This window comes from Schistocerca piceifrons, chromosome 4 (assembly GCF_021461385.2).
Source record: "Schistocerca piceifrons isolate TAMUIC-IGC-003096 chromosome 4, iqSchPice1.1, whole genome shotgun sequence".
Classification (NCBI taxonomy): Eukaryota; Metazoa; Arthropoda; class Insecta; order Orthoptera; family Acrididae; genus Schistocerca; species Schistocerca piceifrons.
The window spans coordinates 719,881,771-719,901,963 of record NC_060141.1 but is presented as its reverse complement, the minus strand read 5'-3'; the positions used below and the strand labels follow the sequence as shown (position 1 = coordinate 719,901,963).

The window sequence follows — 20,193 nt, the reverse complement described above, 5'->3', positions numbered from 1 at the left end:
GGGGTGTACGTGCACCAATCATAATACCACCCCGCACCATCAAACCACGACCTCCATACAGGTCCCTTTCAAGGACATTAAGGGTTTGATACCTGGCTCCTGGTTCACGCCAGATGAAAACTCTGGGAGAGTCGCTGTTCAGACTATACCTGGACTCGTCCGTGAACATAACCTGGGACCACCGTTCCAATGAACATGTACTGTGTTCTTGACACCAGGCTTTACGAGCTCTCCTGTGACCAGGGGTCAGTGGAATGCACCTTGCAGGTCTCCGGGCGAATAAACCATGTCTGTTCAGTCGTCTGTAGACTACGTGTCTCGAGACAACTGTTCCAGTGGCTGCAGTAAGGTCCCGAGCAAGGCTACCTGCAGTACTCCGTGGCCGTCTGCGGGCACTGATGGTGAGATATCGGTCTTCTTGTGGTGTTGTACACTGTCGACGTCCCGTACTGTAGCGCCTAGACACGTTTTCTGCTGCTGGAACCGTTGCCATATACTTCAGATCACACTTTGTGGCACACGGAGGGCCCGTGCTACGACCTGCCGTGTTTGACCAGCCTCCAGTCGCCCTAGTATTCTACCCCTCATAACGTCATCAATACGAGTTCTTCGAGTCATTTTCAACACACAGTCACCATTAGCAAGTCTGAAAACATCTGCACACTTATTCTCTGCGCTGTACTCTGACATGCACCAACACACTTCTGCGTATGTGGACTGCTGCCAGCGCCACCGTGCAACGACCGCAGGTCAAATGCACCGCATGGGCATACCCCGAGGTGAATTAAACCCGCAAACCTCCCACCAGAGCGTTGTTTCACCATGTATCAGCATTATCCTTAATTTATGAGCATGAGTGTAAAAAATGGCTCTGAGCACTATGGGACTCAACATCTGAGGTCATCAGTCCCCTAGAACTTAGAACTACTTAAACCTAAGGACATCACACACAGCCATTCCCGAGGCAGGATTCGAACCTGCGACCATAGCGGTCACGCGGTTCCAAACTGAAACGCCTAGAACCGCACGGTCACACCGGCCGGCAGCATGAGTGTGCAAACCGTCCTTTTGTTGTTCTATGTACTTGTGTTTAGTTGTGAATTTACTCCCTTTTAGGAAGTTGATTGCGTGTTCTTTTGACGGTCAACGAAGACCATTTGTATTGAATTGATGATGTTCTTAAATACAGAGGATGAACTTCATGCTCGGGTGTTTCTTGTAGAAGTGTTGAAAGTCAGGATACTTCAAGTTCCATTTCGGAAATCGTTAGGGAATTCAATATTACGAGATCCACAGTGTGAAGAGTGTGCATTACCTCTCACTAGGGACGACCGAGAGCAGCGGATTTTGCGAAAAGGTGTCAGTCCTAACAGAGAGGCAACACTGCTTGAAATAGCCGCTGAAGTCAATGTGGGACGTACGACGAACGTATCCGTTACGACAGTGGGCCGAAATATGGAGTTAATTGGCAACAGACGATCGACGCGAGTGCCTTTACTAACAGCACGACATCGCCTGCAGCACCTCTCCTGGGATCGTGACCATATCGGCGGGACCCTAGACGACTGGGAAACCTTGGCCTGGTCAGATGAGTCCCGATTTCTGTTGGTAAGAGCTGATGGTAGGGTTCGCGTGTGGCGCAGACCTAATTCTTCTTCTTCTTCCGTGTCCGGATGCACCAATTATATCTTCCCTTCCCAGTAATTAGCAACGTAGATTGCTTTGTCATTGACTTTCAAAATATCATCTTTAGTGCATGTTATAGGCATATCTGGGCAGATCAGTAGGTGGTTCAAGTCCTGGATTGCTCCGCATTCACACCTATCGCTATCACTGTAACCCCATTTAAATAGGTTTGATTTGCACCCAGTTACTCCAGTGCGCAGCCGGTTTAATGACCTCCAAGTTGTAAAAGGTAGTTGAAATCCTGCAGATCCCTCCTCAAGTAGTTCCATTGTGGAGTGTGGCACCATTTCTTCCCAGAGAGATAGCCGCCTTGCGACGGGCTTGGTGGCGAGCTCTTCAGTAGTTTCCATGAAACACCTGCGGGATTTCAGCCGGACACGTTGTTTTCGGTGCATATACATCGGGTGTCGAGGATCATTCTTTTGTTTTGATCTTTCGATCTCGGCGGCTACTTGTCTGCTGATAGTGGGTGGTGCTATGCCTACGATGGGGTAAATGATGTCTGTGGGAGTTGGTTTGAGGCATCCTGTGGCAATACGTACAGTTTCGTTTACGGCGACGTCAACTTGCTTAGCGTGGGCAGAGTTCCTCCAAACTGGCGCCGCATATTCCGCAGCTGAGATACTCAGCACCAGACCTGTGGCGCGCAAAACATGTGGTTGAGCTCCCCACGATGAACCTGTTAGCTTCCGCAGTATGTTGTTCCTGGCACAGACCTTTTTTTTTTAGTGCTGCTTAAAAGTAAGTGCTCTGTCCAATGTTACTCCCAGGTATTTTGGGCTGTTTGTATGTTTCAGCTCTTCCCCTTGCCACATGACTCGGAGTTTCCGTTTGGCTTGTTTGCTCCTAAGATGGAAGGCGGATACTTGAGATTTACTGGGGTTTGGTTTGAGATTATTGCCGTCACAGTAGGTAGCAAGTTCTGTTAAGGCTCCTGTGAGATTCTCCTCCACTTGTTCAATCTTCAATCTTGACAGACCTAATGAAGCCATGGACCCATGTTGTCAACAGGGCACTGTGCAAGCTGGTCGTGGCTCCCTGATGGTGAAGGCTGTGTTTATCAACTGGGTCCTCCGTTATGTTCTGCTGCCTCTAGATCTCTTGCAAGCATTCATGGACTTCACGTTCTCATACAATGATGGAACTTCTGTGGATGACAATGCGCCATGTCACAGGGTCACAATAGATCACGATTGATTTGAAGAACATTCTGGACAATTCGAGCGAATAGTTTGGCCACCCAGATCGACCGACATGAATCCCATCGAATATTTGTGGGACACAATCGAGAAATCAGTTCGTGGACAAAACACTGCACCGGCAGTACTTTCGCAATTGTAGAGAGCTATAGGGGCACCGTGGATCAATATCGCAGGGGACTTCCAACGAAGGAGTCCATGTCACGTCGAATTGTTGCACTACACCGGGAAAAAGGGCGTCCGACACAATATTAGGAGGTACCCCATGATTTCTGTCATCTCATTCTAAGTTACCCCGCCGAGAAGAAGATTTGAACGTATCCCGCGTTCTTTATCAGGTGGGGGACTACTATTCTTCCTCGCTCCTTAGGTTTACCGCGAGACAACGTGAAAATGCTGAAACTGTGAATACAACAACCGACTCCACAACTTCGATGCGGTCCCCGAAAGGTACACAAAAAAGGGTGTTCCGTCGGCATCATGAGTTCGAGCCTTAGTGCCTGCCGCGCAACACGTGGCCACAGCAACAGGTGGTCCCGTGGGTCTCTGCAGGCACGATACCAGAAATTAAGCACAGTCCGCGTACGTCTTAAAAGCAGTAGCGTCCTTTCAAGATCCCATGTTCACGAGTTTTTTTGTATATTGATTCACCGTTCACTAGAGAGTTCTGCTCCAAGAAATCCTCTCTGTCCTTGAACAGGGTTTTGGAACATAAATTTTAAAACTCGTTCCCTCGCTGGTTAGCAAGGACGCACTTTCCGCGTGATGGAAATTACTGTCAACAGATATTCGGGACGGAAGTATGCTCGACTCTTATCACATATGATGGCGAACCTCGTTAGAGAGGAAACTGACGTCGCACTGCGTACTTCACAACGAAGGCGCGCTGAAAAGTAATGCGTCCAAATTTTTTATGCGAATGCTAATAAAGTTAAGTCCTCGGAGGTGTTTTTTAAGTTTTGGTAACAGACATAAATCGGATTGGGCCAAGTTGCGGACTGTATGGAGCACAAGTGATGACAATGGACCAAAGGCGTCGGATTGTTGTAGATGTTACAGCGTTCGTGTGTGGTCTGCATTGTAGAAGAGGATGCTCCACGCGTGGACGAGCTCTTCTGAGGTCAGAAACTCATTACAGCACGCTGTTTCTTACGCACCGACATTGTTACGTTACATATCGCCACGTTACACGCTGCAGTTCGGTGTCCTCTAGCGGGCAGAGGGCTGCAAACATGTAGACACGAAGAGTAATGACGTAGAATGTTAATAATGTTTGTTTTATTTAAAAAGCTTTAGGAGTTTTCACACAAAAATTCTGAGATATTACCTTTCAGCAAACCATAGTATATCTCCACCTGAGAAACTGAGAAACTATTTATTACAACAAGGTACGTTGGTGAAAGAGTATGAAGCATGTTACAAATCTGCGATGAAAGGTTTATTTTTCTAAACTACCTAGTATGGTAGTTTATTCAGTCATATACTGTATACAGAGTGTATCAAAAAGGATGGTGCGAACTTACACGGCTGAAAGTACACGATAATAGAAGCACAAATGTCGAGTAAACATGGGCTCTGAAACGCATACCTTAAGAGCTATGAGATGTTCTTGATTTTCAATAATATGAAACAAATCTCTTCTACTGAAAGTTCTTTGCTTTCCATATTCTTGGAAGTGGCAGTATGGACCAAAACAAGAAAAAAATTCCAGTAAACATGTATTCTAAAATGACCTTAGAACTTATGAGCACTTGTTCATTAGAAGAGTTGTATTGCAAAGTGCCAAAGACGAACAAGTGCTCATAGCTGTTACGGTATGCATTTTAGAGCACATGTTTACTAGACATTTTTTTCTTGTTTGGGTCCATACTACCACTTCCAAGAATATGGAAAGCAAAGAGATTTGTTTCACAATATTGAAAATCAAGAACATCTCATAGCTCTTAAGGCATGCGTTTTAGAGCCCATGTTTAGTTGACATTTGTGCTTCTATTATCGTGTAGTTTCAGCAGTGTCAGTTTGCGTCATCCTTTTTGATTCACCCTGGATATAATTGTTAAAGATTAATAAAGCTGTGATAATATTTCTGCAATTGTTCAGTTTCAGAGTGAGGAGTATTCAGAGGAAAAACTGCTGCATGTGAAGTGAGATCAGTTACCATCATTGATGTGCCAATGATCAATGTATTTGAAGAGAGAGAAGAAGATCGTGATAAAATCCGGACGTGTCCTCCTTGGCTTAGTAGTCCAGCCCCTTATTCACAAGTAAGAGGAATTTAACTTTCAGTTCTCTTTTATCCCTGTTACAAAGTTTCCCGGAACCAGGAAACTTTGAAAGAAGAAAAAAAATCCAATCTGCACCATCAGCTGATGACTCGCTGTGTCTTTTCATTTCAGTAAGTTTTTCACTTCGATCCTGGGCCTGTAACGGCAGCAAACGAAACCGGCGAACAAAAGGCAGCTCTGTACTCAGTACATAGCAGACGGCAATAGCGTAGCTTTCGGCGCGTAGCTGCCAGCCTCCTAACGGACGAGTTCCAGTATATCTCACGAATTTTCTCCATAGTGGGAAAAGGTATCGCTCTCCTCAACGCAAAAAACAATTGCGATATGTTAGGAATATTTGGGGCGCAGCAACACATAACCTAAAACGCACCAAACGTAAGCTGGCCAGTGACTACATTGTTCATTGCAAATTTTTCAAAATTTTTGGCAGTTTTTTACTTCACAACAAAGTATCTCAGCAACTACAGGCATTTATGAAAAGAAAACCAGTTCATTATCAAACTGTGATATCAGGCTATAACATGCGGAAAAATCTTTTTTTTTTTCGCAGTGGTTGCCTCAAAAGTGATCGAGAACACTGCATAGAGGAGGACACAGGCAACTCCCAAATAGTGATTTTTAATGTTTTACGCGAAAAGTAAAAGTTGTACTGACAAAATAAAATCAGAGTCGAATGTGACTGTGCTTCATCTACATAAAACCATCTTTTTAGACAGATCGGATGACTTAAAATTTCCCTTCCCTGTGGATAGTACGGCCCTAGTTGCGTGGAGCGACTAGCACTCCGTGACGCGCCGGGCGATACGACGGAGATGCGAGTACGTGCCGGTGTTGTACCGCTGTCGTCCCAGCGTGAACCAGTTTCTGTGCTCTGTGGATGTGCATCGTATTAACAGCGACATTATATTACGACTGGCCTGGTACGTAGACTGAAAACCGCATGTGACAATGGCAACCTACAGACGCAGGTGGATTGTTTGCTGCTTGATGAAGTCTTCTGGGATTACCAGCCGAGTAACTGCTTCGTTCTGCGGCAACGTTTCAACGAGTTTCCTACTTGTCATCTTCGGGTTCGGGTCCGGTTCGCTGGCGCTGCCGTTCCATTGGCAAGCTTTTCTTGCTTGGCATGTTGAGCAGTGAAAACTAAACTCCTCCCGAACAGACCCTGAAGGCCTAAAGGTACCAACCGGCCGCCGTGTCATCCTCAGATCATAGGTGTCACTGGATGCGGATATGGATAGGCATGTGGTCAGCATACCGCTCTCCCATCCGTATGTCAGTTTACGAGACGGCAGCCGCTACTTCTCAATCAAGTAGCTCCTCAGTTTGCCTCACAAGGGCTTACTAACAGCGCCCAGGCCACGGACGAGCCTGTTGCTGGATGGTCCCGCCTTCTCATAGAAGGAATTCGCGACTCCCCCCCCCCCCCCCACCCCCCGCCCTCCCCACAGGCCGCAACATCTCTTCCGGAAGCGTGTGATTGGCGCTGCCGACGCAGGCGAGACAGAAGAGCCTGCGGTCCAATTGCTATAAAGAACCGGACAGGACACGAACACGACACTTCGCCTGAAGATGACAAGTAGGAAACGTGTTAAAATGTTGCCGCAGGACAACGCCTTGACTCAGCTGATAACCCGAGAAGACTTCATCATCGAGATTCGCCGAGAAAATCTAAATTCACATGCTTGTTGCTTCTCTAAAAACGCCTGCAGGAAGGTACACACTAAGAAGGTGCTACGAGCATTTAGTAATCATGGCAGAAGTAAGGAAAGAGAAGATTACGTCCATATTATGTGCTGAAGCAGGCCCCGTAGGAATACACTGAAGTTTAGCCATGAAAGGAATCTAGTCCATCTAATGAAAACTTGCAAAAATAAGAATAAAATTTAAAAAAATTTTGCCTTTGTGAAAGGTAACAAAGAGTTTCACACACCTAATGTCTCTCGCATTTATTGCGAATGTGGAAAATCATACACAGGGTAAACTATACTTTGGACAAATTATATACAACCTAAATTATTAAAGATATAGAAAATATGTAGGGAGTGAGAAATCAGAAAATATACACTAAAACGCCAAAGAAACTGATAAGCGCATGCTTATTCAAATACAGAGCTATGTAAACAGACAGAATACAGCTCTGCGCCGGCAAAGCCTATATAAGACAACAAGTGTCTGGCGTAGTTCTTAGAGCGGTTACAGCTGCTACGATGGCGGGTTATCAAGGTTTAAGTGAGTTTGAACGTGTTTTATAGTCGGCGGACGAGCGATGGGACACAGCATCTCCGAGGTACCGATGAAGTAGGCATTTTTCCGTACGACCGTTACACGAGTGTGCCGTGAATATCAGGAATCCGATAAAACATCAAATATCGTACAGTGCTACGATGGGAAAAAGATCCTGCAAGAACGGGACCAAAGGCCACTGAAGAGCGTCGTTCAACGTGACAGAAGTGCAACCCTTCCACATATTGCTGCAGATTTCAATGTTGGATCATCAAAAAGTGTTGGGTGGGGTAAATGACTTCATATTGATTCTCGTTTCATATAAAACAATAGCTGGTTTCGTGGCACGGTATTCTGTGGATTCTTGTCCATTTTTACTGCTTAGGAATCCACGTACGGTTTGCTCGATTTAAACTCATGGTAAGCATTGTACGTTATATTTGTTCGCATCCGTTATTCGTACTATTGCATTTAATGGATGCCACACATAGCTTCATTGACTTCTGACAAAATGTGCTGTTAATAACGTACGAAAACTTTTTCGCAAGTACTGCTGCATTTTTAGAATTTGCAAGAAAGAATGCGCTAGTCACTAAAACGAAACATACTGGTCTATATCTACATCCGTACTCTGCAACCCACTGTGAAATGCATCGCACTCAGTGGCAAGAATGAACAGCGTTCAAAGCAGAATTACATACTCATTCCGTGACAAGACGTACTAAAGATGAATATCGATATTGTCAAAACCTGCTGACATGTAGTTCTCAATTAAACGGGAGAAAGTACAGAAAACGGATGCAAACAAAAATAAAATAGAATAAACGCAATATGCTTACAATGTATTTAAATCGAGCACAGAACACCACGAACGAAGGCAGCTTCTTTTTTATATGAAACGTGTATATACAATCATTTACCCCTCCAAATATAGCAGAATGAAATTGAAAGAGTGCAATACACACAATACGTCGTACTCAGAAGCACAATGTGGAGAAAGCAACTTCTGTAACTCAGGACAATTATAATGATATGAAGAAAGTGCTATTATCTTAATCAGTACTCATAAACAATCAAGATAAAATCACGATCCCCAACCTTAGCCCCGATCTGCAACATGTGGCCTTCAAGGCTCATGCATTTGTGATAAGAAGAGGCGAATGGAGCGGGAAAATAAGCAGTTGAGTTCAGCCCAATGCACGGACGTGATCAATTTAGGTGTGCTGCTACATACCACATCCTGTGGAAGTAGTAAAAGTCCGACTTTTCTCCTTGACACACAGATGGTGTTACTTGGCGGGTTAAAGTACAGGACGGGGCAAATAGAAGTGACCCGGAGAACAGAGTTCTGGGGTACAAAAAAACACAGCATAGGAAAAGAAATACAGTACTAACTTGACTATAGCAGATGCTGAAAGTGACCACCATTCATCTCTTCGCACTTTTGGGCACTGGTCAGCAAGATGCTGAAATGGATCGAAGCTGGACTGCTGGAATTGCTACAATCTCATCCGAATTGTTCTGCAGCAGTTCTTGAAGACTAGGAGGGTTGTTATGATACACCTTAGACCTGGGGGCTCCCCACACAAAGTAGTCGCACACTGACAGAGCAGGTGATCTGTGTGGCCAGCTAGGGCCGCGACCAGCCTGACCTCTTCTAACATCGCTGTCAGGCGTGAAGATTGTGTAAATATGCTCCAAGGATCGGCCGGCTATATGGGCAGTTGCTCCAGCCTTTTAGAAGTAACTGTAGGTCTTTTCCTCCTCCGTTAATGCTACCTGAGCAGTGCGTAGCTCATGTCCCCGCCATCATGTATTTTACACCCTCTTTTTAAGGTACTTCCACCTCACTACGTTAATTTAAATTACTGGTGTCACAGAGTTGCTACTTTGCCTGACCGTGAGCAGCGCTAGCAGCGCGTATCAATATATCCCCTCTCGTAGTATCTTTGCTCGACTGCTATTACTTCCCGGTCGTTGTCTATCGTAAGCGAGTTCGGGTCGCAAGTTTGGGTCTGCCAGTCAGTTGGAACACGTCTGGAGCGCAGTCCGGACCCGCCAGTCAGCGAGTTATAATGCGGCAATAGTGCAGTCGGGTTGGAGCAGCAGTGAGGTCTGCGTCGACATGGCTCGCCCGACCATTGACGCCACACATCACTTGAGCCGGGCCACGGTCTTGGTGGATCGTCGGTCGGTCGTCCTACCGCACGACGCGTTTTTTCTCGCCGATCGTTCGAGTCGGCTGTGTGTGTGTGTGTGTGTGTGTGTGTGTGTGTGTGTGTACATCGACTCCCGATTTGTCTTCGTGTGTGCTTAGTTACTGTTTGGTATCGTTCAGGTCTTCGTGCAAGTGTTTGTCAGGTTGTATGTGTAGTTGGTGTTATTTCCACTGAAGACGATTTTACATGTTGTCGGCATTTTGCGGCTAGTCGGTCGGTTCCTGAGGACCAGGGAAGTTATCCCCACGCGGTGCAGTCGGCTGTGTCCGCTGGCGGTCCCTGCGCAGTGTCGGAGCTTGTGTGGAGCTGTCCGATCGCTACGAGCTTTATGGTTCACCGACCCAGGACGTCAAAGTTGAGTGGTGTTTTAAGTACGCAAGCCACGTCCATTCATGTTGTGTGGCTCGTTTCGGTGGTTCGCTGTTGGAGAAATTTTCCTGTGAGCAACACCGAGTGTTTGTATTGCTGAAATTTAGGCGCCATGCGGTGGAATTAACTTTATTGGTTGACTACAATTCAAGTGCACCAGCGGGATTTTCTGCCTTGTGGCCGTTAGTGTTCCGGTTACCTGCCCTGGCCACTAACGTAATTTCAGGCAGTGTCCTTTCCTCACCTGTTGTCGCTGTCCTACACGTTGTGCAGTTTTGACAGCTTAATACATATGCATATTTGATTGTGGATAATCACGCCCGTAACATTCTGTGTTTGACTTCTCATGTGCAGATTGGTGGCAAGCAAGTCGTCTGTCGGTCGGTCTGTGGCCGTCCCTCGGTTAGGTTCCGACGGATCAAGTGTAGTTGGGCTCACCACCTGTTTCACCAAGTGAACGACGGCAGATCGACCACCTGGAGGCTTCTGAGTGCTGTTGTCTCTTCGTCTTTCTCACCGGTGTCTGTCTGTTTATAATCTATCAGAGCCAATGATAAAAGAAAAATCCTTGGTTTTATTGTGTTTTATGCAAGTTTAGCCGGCCGGTGTGGCCGAGCGGTTATGGGCGCTTTAGTCTGGAACCACGCGACCGCTACGGTCGCAGGTTCGAATCCTGCCTAGGGCATGGATGTGTCTGACGTCCTTAGGTTGGTTAGGTTTAAGTAGTTCTATGTTCTAGGGGACTTATGACCTCAGAAGTTAAGTCCCATAGTGCTCAGAGCCATTTGAACCATATTTGCAAGTAAGTTTGAATTCCGGCAAGTGGATATTTACTGAAAGGTTATTGCCGTAGTGTTGTCTTTCTTTTAGTCCGGTGTCATCTACTAAAAACTTAAGGTTTATGGTTATATATTTTTTTTTAATTTTGGAAAATTAATTTGGGCCTTCAGCCTTGGAACCTTATTCTTAAAATTACCTTTCAAGCTTAAACATTGCGGCCTTCTGACTTTGAAAGGTTATGGTAATTTATTTTAAAAATCTTGAAAATTTTATTGTGGGCCTTCAACCGTCTGTATTGCATCTTGTTTATGTTTGTTTATCCACCCTTGCCTTGAGGTTTTCAAACTAGCTGATATATATAATTTCATTTGTAATTGTAACTGCCTGTTTTCAGTCACTTCAAATTTACGTTGTTGATTTTTAATATTTCTTGTTTGGAGGCCTTCAGCCGTGAAAGCTTTGCAGTTTGAAACTCGTAGTTGTAAAAGTTCAGCAATGTGCCGCTTTGGTTGTAAATGTGTTACTAAATTACAAGAAATTACAATTTTAAGATGAAACTGATTCCAACCTTATTTGGTGGGTTGGGTTGTTTGGGGAAGGAGACCAGACAGCGAGGTCATCGGTTTCATAACATTAAGGAGAGATGGGGAACGAAGTCGGCCGTGCCCTTTGAAAGGAACCATCCCGGAATTTGCCTGGAGCGATTTAGGGAAATCACGGAAAACCTAAATCAGGATGGCCGGACGCGGGATTGAACCGTCGTCCTCCCGCATGCGAGTCCAACCTTATTTGGTCCTTTCCACAATCCTAATCACTTGTTCTGCCCAGCGGGTTCAGCGGGCGTTTCACTACAGATCGTATCCACTCGTCCGGGCTTCTTTTATTTGCCCCACCCTGTATGTGATCTCCAAGTGGCGACCACGAGAGCTAATGGGTTAATAGCTACGAAAAGGTAACAGCATTATTTTAATAGTTACGTTAGATATCACCCATCCCCAAGATACAAGCACATGAATGTAAGGGTAATTAAGAACAGACAAAGTGAGCAGAAAATTAGATCTAATCTTGCTGCTAAATGACCATCTCCTTATTCAGCACCCTCAGCGAGATGAAGATTGGATTTTTCATCGGAGAAAGAGAAGGGAGGCTGAAACTTAGTGAGCCAGTGCTAGCGAGGCCAGGCAACGGCAAAGGGAGACACGGCTGGTGTCCCGGGGCAGATAGACCACGCCGGGGGCGGCCGTTCTTGAACCTCGGTCCCTCCCACCGCCCTGTCCACTTGGCCACGCCGGCAGCCGTGCATTATCTCTGGTGGCGGAGGGCGCGCGTTCTGCTCGCTTCGCTACGTCTCTACTCCTGAAAGGAGACACCTTGCAGCGCACGTAGGCGCTTGCAAACGGCCACTGGTTCGGCTGTTCTCAATGGGCAGAAAACGTCACACTTGGAGATGGCTTCGTGCGCGCCTAGACAGGCGCTCAGCGGCCAACGCGGCACTATGTTTTCGATTTTTTAAAAATTGTTGCATCCTTGAGCCCCCGTTCACCAGATGTACGTCTAGCGATTGGCGGCTGACGCTACAGATCAGACTTTATTAGTAATTATAGTACAGGGTTACATCACCAGTTACAGTTATGTATATAGTAATATGCCTTTTACATTGTATACCCGCTCCTGTCGTAAAGTTAGTAATGATGAAAATATACATGTATGGATGAAAGGACTTGGTGTACTTGCTGAGAATGTAACTGTAACTGGTGATGTAATTCTGTACTATAATTACTAATAAAGTCTGATCTGTAGCGTCAGCCGCCAATCGCCAGACGTACATCTGATAGACAGGGTTTATCATAAGTATTAGCGAAAACTGACACTGGTGAAAGCACAAGATAATACAAGTAAAAACGTTATAGGAGACATGGGTCTGCAAACGAACAGTTTTCGAAATAATCCACAATATGTGGTTAACAGCTGCCACTGGTAGGACTATGAGCTATAGTTCTAGTTAATATAATTGTTCTTGATTCTTGAAGTCACTCGGAACGATAGCTATCTTCTTACGTAGTACAAAAACCGTTAGTCTAGATACAAACTAGTGCTTAGTATTCTGGTAACTAGTTTCAGTCAGATAAGAAGGTCTTCCGACCATTAACTATGAAATTAACTCAGTGGGTCAAGAATGGTACAAACATTTATGCAGTGTAGTTACAAGATAGGGCAACGGCCTTGCCGCGGTGGATACACCGGTTCCCGTGAGATCACCGAAGTTAAGCGGTGTCGGGCGTGGTCGGCACTTGGATGGGAGACCATCCGGGAAGCCATGCGCTGTTGCCATTTTTCGGGGTGCACTCAGCCTCGTGATGCCAATTGAGGAGCTACTCGACCGAATGAATAGTAGTGGCTTCGGTGTACTGACCCCACGTCCCTCCTATCCGCATCCTCAACTGAGGATGACACGGCGGTCGGATGATCACGGTATGCCACTCGTGGCCTGAAGACGGAGTGTAGTTAGAAGATAAAATGCATATATACCCTTGGTAACCTGTGGCGCTGGAAAAGGAAGCTGCTACACGTAGCAAAAAGTATCAGTCGACGACTGCTGCAGTCATATAGATGCTAGGTGTCATAAGGGGAAAGCTCCCTCCACCGTTCCACATGTAGCTAGTAGAGTAAAACAATGAGCTAAAAAATTACCAAAAAAGGAAGTGTGTCCCGTCGTTCTGCTGGATAGCCGCAGGGGCGTGTTGTCGCTGGGACGTCAGGAGAAGCAGGTGTGCGTCCCTATGGCAACCGTGTGTCCTACTTTACCTATCTATGCTTCGAAATAAATGCGCTAAATGCGAACAACCTGGCTTTAGCTGTGTTAGGTATAAATGTACTACTTGTTGATGACATGTGAAAATTTATATCGGAACTCCAGCCTGGATTTCCCGCTTATCGCATGCAGTGGCCTTATCCGTGTACGCCATCCGAGCCCTTCATATGTCACCAGCAGGTAGTATATGTATACCAAACACAGGTGAAGACAAGTTATGTGCATTCAGCGAATTTATTTCGTAGTAATTACGGACGGCTGCCTATCTTCATCCAGACATGCAAGTAAATACTATGTATCTCTTCTTGGCTGTTTGTATCTCCTATGTTAGACTCTTTGGCAAGATGTACAGATGTAGTGTTCTGTGTAATGCACACAGAGGGCACATCCCTTACATTCGAGCCGCTACTACCGGTCTTTAAAGTTTTTAATGTTCTTTTAAATATTTCAAACGTGCTTCTATATCATAATCAACACTGTAGTACATTTGCAAATGTAACGTGTTTTTTCCTATAGTACAAAAGCGTTTTTGGTAAGTTTTTCTCTCATTGGCTTACTCTATCGGTCACGTGTGGAACGGTGGGTGGGTCTTTCCCCTTATAACCCACAGCATCCACATGCTCGTCAGCAGTTGTTGACTGGTACCTACAGCACCTCCGTGTTCCAGCGCCACATGTCATTGAGGGTACACACACATTTTATCTTGTAGCTACAATGTGTGAAAGAAAATGCAACAACCTCGCTTTATCTTGTAAGTAAAATCTGGGAAACAAAATGCAACACCCCAAGGACAAGGTCATTTTCAAAATGGTTCAAATGGCTCTGAGCACTATGGGACTTAACATCAGAGGTCATCAGTCCCCTAGAACTTAGAACTACTTAAACCAAACTAACCTAAGGACATCACACACATCCATGCCCGAGGCAGGATTCGAACCTGCGACCGTAGCGGTCGCGCGGTTCCAGACTGACGCGCCTAGAACCGCTTGGCCACACCGGCCGGCAAGGTCATTTTATTGACAAATGAGCTGACAAGTACTTAATCATTGTATAAATATATGATAAACACAGACCAAATTAAACACACATGTCACAGTAAAGGATGCTAACTAAAAGAGGGGCGTCATTACATATTGTACTCCTCTCAGATGGCAATGCAGCCGCGTATCCTCGCATGCAAACGATCGTAGAGATACATCTTATGGCATGCTGCAACTGATTGTCCCAAGCAACTTTTGCGCTTTTTGTTGCAATTAGACCGTGGTTCTCACAGGCCCAGGAGAATGAGTAAGTTCTCGCTTCATCATGTACCACGCGTGAACAGAGCAGTTGTTGGCGTCTCTCGGCTTCGCCTTCGATGCCGCCAACCCGCAACGCATCTGTAATGAGCGGGTTATCGTATCGGCTCAGCCTACAGAGGGCCTGCCAGCAACCAGCCAGAGGACGCAGAAGATAGAAGCAGAGGTCTCTCCAGAGATGCACCTCTTGCTGCATCCGCCGCAACTTCGGTAGCCAGTAGGAAAATGGTAACTTTCCGCCACGCGAGCATTTCTGGCCGCGCAGAGCCGGCTAGAGCCAGTTCCGCCATCGGTAGCCAGCGTCTGATGTACCATCACCGTTTGGATCGCACGTCGTCTTCGCCACCCGGACGGCTGCGCTCCTGCGACCGGTGCTCCGAACCTTGGTGTTACGCGCCATGGACAAGTCGTGCACTCGTGAGATAGGACTTTCAGTACGTACTTTGGTTTGAAGATAGACTTTTCGTAGGTCAAGAGAACGTAATCTACGCTCTCATAAACCTGTTATCGTTTCGTTGAAGAACAACTTCTTGTGACGTACTTTTCCTTCCTGTTACTGAGAAGGATTTCTGGAGAACGCTTGTTTTCTTTTGTTTTACTGCATCAGGAATATCTGACTGTTCTCTTAAGAAGTTTACTTGTTCAAATAATTAAAGTTTAATTGCGTCTACTTGCGATCTTGTGAAAGTACTCCGAGTGAGGAATACTTCAGTTGTATACCAGGAAGAGCAGCAGCGGTATGTGGATGAGCACTGTCCTGCTGAAAAAGCACACAACCTTCCCGTCGAAGAAATGCCAGTAGCAAGAGGATAACAGCCCGTGCAGAGTAGTGAGTACTGGTTACTTGGCCCTTCAGAAATACCAAATCTGACAGCGAGCTGTTACTGATGGTCTTCCAACAACGAAGCCTGGGAAGGAAGAAAGCACTCTAGAACAAGGAGCTCACCAGGTCTACCTCAATCTCGTGTACGTCCATCACTGGCATATACCCGGACCATACGGAACCTATTCTCATCACCAAAGTAAGAAAACGCCATTCCAATTTCCAGTCGCCGGCCGTAGTGGCCGAGCGGTTCTAGGCGCTACAGTCTGGAACCGCGCGACCGCTACGGTCGCAGGTTCGAATGCTGCCTCGGGCATGGATGTGTGTGATGTCCTTAGGATAGTTAGGCGACTGGTGACCTCAGATGTTAAGTCGCATAGTGCTCAGAGCCATTTGAACCATTTGAAGCCAATTTCCAGTCAACTCTTTAGAGACAGCAGAGTGGCCATGATTGGCGGTGTCGTGGTGTCAATGGTAGCCTGGCCAGATTCACGTGTGTTGTTAGTCCTGCTGCGAGCAGACGGTTCCATTGTCCCTGATAACACAGCAGCTGCAGCATATGTACAGATTTCGTCGCTGGATGACGTTCGGTCAGCCACCGCTGCTCGCACAAAGCATAAAAAGACAGTGCTTTGGTGGAACTGCCATTTGTACGCAGGTGATTCATGTGAAAAGGTTTCCGACGTGATTATGGACGTAGGTTGGGCATTAACAGACTTTGAATGCGGAATGGTAATTGAACCTAGACCCTTGGGACATTCCAGTTTGGAAATTGTTAGGGAATTCAACATTCAGAGGTCTACAGTATCACGAATGCGCCGAGAATACCAAATTTCAGAAACTACCTCTCACCACGGACAACGCATTAGCCGATGGTCTCCACTTAGCGACTGAGAGCAACTAGGTTTGGGTAGTTGTCAGTTCTAACAGACAAGCAACGCCTCGTGAAATAACCGCAGAAATCAATGTGGATCATACGACGAACATATCCTTTAGAACAGTGTGGCGAAATTTGGTGTTAATGGACTATGGCAGCAGACGACCGACGCGAGTGCATTTGATAACAGCACGATAATGCTTTCAGCGTCTTCCTGGGATTGAAACATTAGCGGTTGGACCCAAGACGACTGAAAAACCGTGGCCTAGTCAGACGAGTCCCGATTTCAGGTGGTAAGAGCTGATGGTAGCGTTCGAGTGAAGCACACACCACACGAAACCATAGACCGAAGTTGTTAATTAGGCACAGTGCAAGATGGTGGTAGCTCCATAAAGGTGTGGGCTGTGGTTACGTGGAGTGAACTTGGTCATCTGGTCCAACTTAACCAATCATTGACCGAAAAATGATTATGTTCGGAATTATGGAGACCATTTGCAGCATGGAATTTTTTTGATGACAACGCGCCATGCCACCGGACTACATTCCGCCGCCACTAGTTTGAAAAACATTCTGGCCAATTCGAGCGAATGATACGGCCACCAGTCGAACATTCACGGGACATAATCGAGAGGCCAATTCATGCACACAATCCTGCACCGGCAACACTTCCTCACTTATAGACGGCTATACAGGCAGCATAGCTCAGTATTTCTGCAAAGGCCTTCCAACGACTTGTTGAGTCCATGCCATGTCGAGCTGCTGCACTACGCCGGGCTAAACGAAGTCCAACACGACAGTAGAGGGTATCGCATGACTTTTTTGACCAGAGTGTATAATTTGTATGACGGTTAGTTACACTACTGGCCATTAAAATTACTACACCACGAAGATGACGTGCTACAGACGCGAAATTTGACCGACAGGAAGAAGGTGATGTGATATGCAAATGATTAGCTTTTCAGAGCATTCACACAAGGTTCGCGCCGGTGGCGACACTCACAACGTGCTGACATGAGGAAAGTTTACAAACGATTTCTCATACACAAACAGCAGTTGAAGAGCGTTGCCTGTTGAAACGTTGTTGTGATGTCTCGTGTAAAGAGCAGAAATGCGTACCATCACGTTTCCGACTTTGATAAAGGTCGGATTGTAGCCTATCGCGATTGCGGTTTATCGTATCGCGACATTGCTGCTCTCGTTGGTCGAGAACCAATGACTGTTAGCAGAATATGGAATCGGTGGGTTCAGGAGGGTAATACGGAACGCCGTGCTGGATCCCAACGGCCTCGTATCACTAGCAGTCGAGATGACAGGCATCTTATCCGCATGCCTGTAACGGATCGTGCAGCCACGTCTCGATCCCTGAGTCAACAGATGGGGACATCTGCAAGACAACAACCATCTGCACGAGCAGTTCGACGACGTTTGCAGCAGCGTGGGCTGTCAGCTCGGAGACCATGGCTGCGGTTACCCTAGACACTGCATAACAGACAGGAGCCCCTGCGATGATGTACTCAACGACGAACCTGGGTACACGAATGGCAAAACGTCATTTTTTCGGATGAATCCAGGTTCTGTTTACAATATCATGATGGTCGCATCCGTGTTTGGCGACATCGCGGGTAACGCACATTGGAAGCGTGTATTCGACATCGCCATACTGGCGTATCACCCGGCGTGATGGTATGGGGTGCCATCGGTTACACGTCTCGGTCACCTCTTGTTCGCATTGACGGCAATTTGATCAGTGGACGTTACATTTCAGATGTGTTACGACCCGTGGCTCTACTCTTCATTCGATCCCTGCTAAACCCTACATTCCAGCAGGATAATGCACGACCGCATGTTGCAGGTCCTGTACGGGCCTTTCTGGATACAGAAAATGTTCGACTGCTGCCCTGGCCAGCACATTCTCCAGATCTTAAACCAATTGAAAACGTCTGGTCAATGGTGGCCGAGCAAGTGGCTCGTCACAATACGCCAGTCACTACTCTTGATAAACTGTGGTATCGTGTTGGAGCCGCATGCCCAGCTGTACCTGTAAAGCTCCATCCAAATCTGTTTGACTCAATACCCAGAGCGTATCAAGGCCGTTATTACGGCCAGAGGTGCTTGTTCTGGGTACTGATGTCTCAGGATCTACGCACCCAAATTGCATGAAAATGTAATCACATGTCAGTTCTAGTACAATATATTTGTCCAGTGAATACCCGTTTATCATCTGCATTTCTTCTTGGTGTAGCAATTTTAATGGCCAGTAGTGTATACCATACTTGACCCATTTCATTAGAGTTAGTGGTGTAAAGATGGCCATGTTTGATCGAAACCAGTTACCAGAATAAATAAATAGAGCCAGTCTGTTTCGGTTTTGTTAAATGTAAACTTTTCGATTAATTCCCCCTCTGACTGGCCTCAGATTTCACCTGTGGTACTTGGCTGGGAAATGTGGCATGTATATAGACACAGACACACTTTGCTGGTGATATAAGAGAACTAAGAGCCACTATAATCCAGGAAGGGAAAGACGGACGGGAAGTTAGCTTGTCAAGATCACCTCTCCTCAATCCTCTGAAGTTTTCTATGTGCCCTCATCTCAAAAGAGAACTGTACAATACCTCATGCTGGTCACATATGGTAAAGCCAGGTCCAGATTTACAGTGATCCCGCGTCAGTGGTGTTGTGGTAGTAGTGAAAGACAGTTGTGGTGTTCATGTGTCGAGGTCCACCGTTCTTCGACGTGGTACATCGCAGAGCGTATTGCAACGTTGCAGCAACTTCTGTGTTTATTCACGTTTGAAATGTGATACAGTGGTCGCCCACTTGAACAGAAAAAAGATTGAAGTTTTCTTTTGATGGAAACCATGCCTGATCCGAGCCACATGAAATTGAACATTGGTTAGACCAAGAAGTAAAACTTGAATTTGAGAACTTCATTGGAATTCGCTTTTCGACAGTGCAAAATTTGTTTTTATCATACTGAAGAACGTTGACTTAATGCGGAAAAGTAGTTGAGTCTTGCGGTGGAGTTATGAAGATTAAGCGATCTGACGGAAACGTAGGCTAAGTTACCGTTGCTCATGCAGGGTTTGAAATACGGTTGCTCAGGATATTCGAACCATCATTCGAAGTACGAGAGAAAGAGAAAAATGCAGTCACTGAACCGGACGGAAGTATTATCAGCAACTTTGCGGAATGGTTGTCTAATCCACGTAAAGGTCAATTGTTAAATGGAGAGAGACAATTAAAAGTCGATTTGCACAGGCACGTTTAACAGTGTTTCTGGTCATCTAAAGATCGTTAAACAGTGTGAACAAGAACTTCACCCACAAACTTTCAGAGGTGGTAGTATGCACAAAAGTAAGGAAAAAATTTCTAATAAACAGGGGCTCTGAAGTGCATACCTTATGAGTTATACGCTCTAGTTCATCTTTGCTAATGTGAATCCATCTCTTCATCGAATTACGGCTCATAGCTCTTAAGGTATGCACTTTACAGCCCAAGATCACTGGAACTTGTTCCTTGCCTTGGTCCATAGTACTTTCTCCCAAAACATGGAAAGCAAAGAAATTGCACCAGAAGAGATGTGTTTTACAATATTGAATATGTGCGGTGTGCAGTT

General features: G+C 46.0%; 1 protein-coding gene and 1 pseudogene across 1 annotated transcript in view; one reads left to right on the top strand and one right to left on the bottom strand.

Moving 5' to 3' along the window:
• LOC124796131 (zinc finger protein ZIC 5) overlaps positions 1 to 20,193 on the bottom strand; it is a 393,014-nt gene that overhangs the window by 53,219 nt on the left and 319,602 nt on the right. The gene's annotated exons all lie outside the window — the stretch shown is intronic.
• LOC124796667 lies at positions 12,978 to 13,095 on the top strand (annotated as a pseudogene).